This window comes from Penaeus monodon, unplaced genomic scaffold (genome assembly GCF_015228065.2).
Source record: "Penaeus monodon isolate SGIC_2016 unplaced genomic scaffold, NSTDA_Pmon_1 PmonScaffold_4954, whole genome shotgun sequence".
Taxonomy (NCBI): Eukaryota; Metazoa; Arthropoda; class Malacostraca; order Decapoda; family Penaeidae; genus Penaeus; species Penaeus monodon.
This window is the reverse complement of record NW_023659835.1, coordinates 7,501-12,500: the sequence shown is the minus strand read 5'-3', so window position 1 is coordinate 12,500 and position 5,000 is coordinate 7,501. Positions and strand designations below refer to the sequence as shown.

The 5,000-nt window shown below is 38.2% G+C and overlaps 1 pseudogene; it reads right to left on the bottom strand.

Annotated features, from left to right (window-relative positions):
- Window positions 1-5,000, bottom strand: part of LOC119571057 — a 15,220-nt pseudogene that overhangs the window by 5,906 nt on the left and 4,314 nt on the right.

Below are 5,000 nucleotides of genomic sequence, written 5' to 3'. Positions count from 1 at the left end.
CGAAATGTTGACAGGTTTACCACTGCATATATTGGCCTCTGTCATGCCTGTTTATATATTCTGATGGCGCGAGGACCTTGGCAGCCAGAGGCAAGGTGATCTATGGTTCTCTTGGTGCTTATTATAGTAGTCGGGATTTGCATCAATGTGTAGAATTTCTGCTTGTGAAAAGGCTTTATCCTGGGCAGCCATGATAGAGCCTTCTGTTTCGGATTTAAACTCAGCACCACATAACCACCAATGGGTGTTTAATAAGTCAACATCAGCACTATTGGTGGTGATGGTGGGGGGGGGGGGGGGGGTACCGACAGTGGTTAAGCTTGATTTTTGATTTTGCGAAGGTCGTTCTTGGACGCTATTTTCGCAGGTTTAGCTTGTTGGTGCAGTTTAATGTTCATCAGGGTTGGTTTTAATTTCCAGTATTACTGCTATTGTCATTTTACTGTTATTATCTTTATCATTTTTATCATCATTATTATTATTATTTATATTATTATCATCATCATCATCATCATTATTATTATCATTATCATCATCATCGTTTTCATTATCATTATCATTTTTATCATTACTGTTATTATTAAGATCACTATTATTACTACCATTTTTATTACTATAATTATTGTCAATATCACAATTATGATTATCATTAATATTATCTCATTATCCTTATCATCCCTATCATCATCTCCTATCATCATTATTACTGATGGTAAGGTACTGAATACGATAATCGCATTACTTACTGGACATGACAGCAAATAAAGTACTGGACACGACACTAAAAGTTACATAATGTGGCACTAAATGAGGTACTGGACATGCCGGATATGTCACAGAACATGACACCAAATACTACGCAGAGCAAGACCAAACGAGACACAGAACATGACACAATGACACTCAATAAGACACAGGACATGACACCCAGTAAGACACAGAAAACTACACTCAAGAAGACACAAACCTTAATGCCAAATAAGATACATGAAATGACACCAAATCTGACACAACAGAATATGACACTCAACAACACAGAACATGACACCAAGTAAGACACAGATAATGACACTTAATAAGACACAGGGCACGACACCAAACACACTACTTACATTCCCAATGGCCATCTGAAGTCCACAGCCGATGCAAGTTTCCTCCTCCTGCCATGCTGTCGATTATCTGTGCAAGGGACTGGCGTGTTGCGTCATTGTTGATGGTGGTGAGTCCTGCGACCAACGTGGCTGTGCTCCTATGGGAATAAAGGGGGGAAGGGTGTGTGTGTGTGTATACATGTGTAGGCGTATGTATGGTTAAAGAGTTACTGGTTTGTTTGCATCGATACTAAACTGGAATGCGGTATATTGTGGAATTATTATTATTATTATCATATTAAAGAGAACGTTTTTTTTTTTACTTTAATCTTATTATTTTTATCTATTTTTTTCTCATATTTACTGCTCTTTAGTTTGGTTTAAACTTGAACACTTTAAAACTACGAGGACTGAAACACACATCCAGAAATACATGCACGGACACTTACGTGAACTTGATAATGGCCACAGAACTTCCCATGGACACCTCGTGAAGTATCCATCGACGGGCAGCCATTTGTAACTTCAGGATCCTGTCGTAGCTGGCCATGCTGCTGAGTAGTCAGGACGAGGGCAAACTTAGCTTCCTCCTGACGTACCACAGTGAATCTCGTGGGCATGGAGCTGCTCACAGGAGGGTTCCTGAGGGAATAGACTTTGGTTCATGTTACTTGGTTGCGTTACTTATCCATCTGGTAATGCCTTCGTTCATTTATTTTTTGTTCTGTTTAAAAAGCCCAGGTTTAAGCAAAGATAATATGGGTTATCGTGGTGGTTTAGCATTAATATAAGGGCATGAATGAGAATAAAAACCTTCACAATGCAAGAGATGTACTTGACCGGTTTCGATTATATCTTCGTCAGAAATGCTAGGAAGATATAATCGAAAACGGTCAATACATTCTTGTATTGTGAAGATATTCATTCTCATTCATATCTTTTCTACGTTGGTCAACATGAATACGGTTCATAATATAAAAGAATTCACTTTCATCAAAAGCACTTGCAGCAACTTATTGTCGGTGTAAATATCATATGATTTTAAAACAGGCCAGATACTTTCTTGGTCATATGTATTGATGGGTATTCTTTACATTGTTTGCTATACAGCTGTTTGGTTTCTTTATTGCGAGTATATTGTCATAATTATATGATAACCTCCCCCCACATATATCTATTTTTTTCTGTTTACATATCTATCTATCTATTCCTTCACCTACCGATCTAGCTCTCTGTCTTACACCCTATCTACCAATTCATCATCCATCCATCTGTCTACTTATCTATCTTTTCATATCTCTCTCTCTCTTCTCTCTCTCTCTCTCTCTCTCTCTCTCTTCTCTCTCTCTCTCTCTCTCTCTCTTCTCTCTCTCTCTCTCTCTCTCTTCCTTCCACCTATTATCTATCTACCATTCTATGTGTGTGCATGCGTGTGTTTATTTATCTTACAAGCTATTGTAACGCAAAACCATTCCAATTAATAACTATAAAGACCCTTTGCAACTGCACACCAACACCTCACGCGAACAAATTGCCTGCCAAACCACCGGACCGAACACCCAAAACCTTGTACACAAGACCTTCTAAAATGTACAACGGAGAATCCTTAGTGAAAGTCTCACGGTAAAAACTTACGCTCCGCCGGTGAAATCCGCGTGAGACTCGATGGACCTCCCATACGGAGCTTCGGCCACACTTTTCATTGTGTCTGTTGGGGGCGTCCGCGACGTGAGGGGTCCTGGTGGTGCTGTCGCAAAATTCCTCGATCTGGAAGGACCGTCTCGAAAAATTAGGCTGGACCGGGATCGCTGTGATAAATGTAGGTTTAAAATCAATCAAAAAATAGGAGTAGTGAAGGAGGATGGTTATTTTCAGTTCGTATATGGGCGAGTTTCGAAGCCTTTTTTTTCGAAGTGTGTCGAATACATTTCCTTCTTGTAGTGAAGTTGTTCATTCTTATTCGTACCTTTTTGGACATCAAGGTTACGTTACTTGCGCGTTTCTCGTCTTTTGTCTCTTTCGCCTTTCTATTTTTTCACCATTATTCAAGAGTCATTTATTTAGTACATATTTATCAATACATATATTTTTCTCGCTAGTTTTCTTCTTTGTTTCCTATTTATTGAGAGGAAATAGTGATTTCTCATGGTTCTTGATAATCATGTTCTATCAAGATGGATAGTCATCTTGTCAGTTCCTATGACCGGCAGTGGTTTGTGTTCGTACCAACTCGCTCTGCAAAAGGTGGTTCGAAATGTTGACAGGTTTACCACTGCATATATTGGCCCTCTGTCATGCCTGTTTTTATATTCTGATGGCGAGGGACCTTGGCAGCCAGAGGCAAGGTGATCTATGGTCTAATTCTAGTGGCTAATTAAGCATTACTCTACACCCTAACCTTACCTTCTTAAATACAAACTTACACACACCACACACCACACACACACACACACACACACACACACACACACACCACACACACACACACACACCACACACGAAAATACGATTTACTTATATATATATATATATATATATATATATATATATATATATATATATATATATATAACATAGTGACGCACGGACCGTTCTATTACGTTTAAAGTTTCGTTTGCACTTTCCGTCTCTTTTCCTTTCGTCTCTTGTATATTCGTGTGTGTGTGTGTGTGTGTGTGTGTGTGTGTGTGTGTGTGTGTGTGTGTGGTGTGTGTGTGTGTGTGTGTGTGTGTGTGTGTGTGTGTGTGTGTGGTGTGTGTATGTGCAACAACAGCAAAAACTCAAAACAAAGACAAACCAAAACAAATGCATTAACTTACCGAACTAAGATAGTAATATGACATCAAGGAAGAATTAGCCACTTGGCTAGCATCGGGATCGAATCGGCAAGTGGCAGTTGGTAAACCGTTAAGTTCGTTACAAAGATCACTGTTGTGTTTGTCCCTGAGAAAAAAAAAAGGAGAGGTTTTGTTTATAAGTTTTCGGTTGGTGTGTACAGTAGCGTTTGGGTTGGTGTGCGGAGTAAAGTTTGAGTTTGCGTGTAAAGCTTTGTATGAGAGTAAAGTTTGTAAAGTTTGAGTGTAGAGTAATGTTAATGGTGTACAGAGGTAGTGTAGAATAAAGTTTGGGTATGCGGAGTATAGTTGAGTTTGCGCGTGTGTGTGTGTGTGTGTGTGTGTGTGTGTGTGTGTGTAAGTTTGTATTTTAAGAAGTAAAGTTAGGGTGTAGAGTAATGCTTAAGTTGATGGTAGTGTAAAGTTGAGTTAGTGTACAGAGGAATGTTAAGGTTCGAGTAAATTCTGAGTGTAGAGTGAAGTGTGGATTGTTGTGCAGAGTAGAGTTTTAGTATGCATGTACATTCTAGATTTTTGAAGAGAGCAAAGTTGAGGTTTCTATATAAGGTAAAGTTTTATGTACAGTTTTAAAGCATGGTTTCTAAACACACACACACACACACACACACACACACACACACACACACACACACACACACACACACACACACATATCATAGAGATTGTGTCCGCGTATTGCTGAGTATGCGGTCGTGTATTTAGAAAGATCTTTTACATGAATCATTCTTCGTGATTTCAAAAATAATTTTTACGATTTCACAATTATATGCTGCATGATATGTCCTTTGTGTCTCCGTGTCAAAAGATTTTAAAAAATCAAGAGAGGAAACGAGGCTTATCTCATTAAAATTGAGATAACAGAGAGAGAGAGAGAAAGAATGGAAGAAAAAAGATCTAAAATTTTTATAATTTCTTATCCCTTTCATGTAAAAATGTCACATGCCTTTCTAATTAACACCTAAACGGAACGGAAACGGTGTTACGAAAAAAGAAGAGAAAATGATTTTTTTTTTTTTTTTTTTTTTTTTTTTTTTTTTTTTTTTTTTTTTAACAG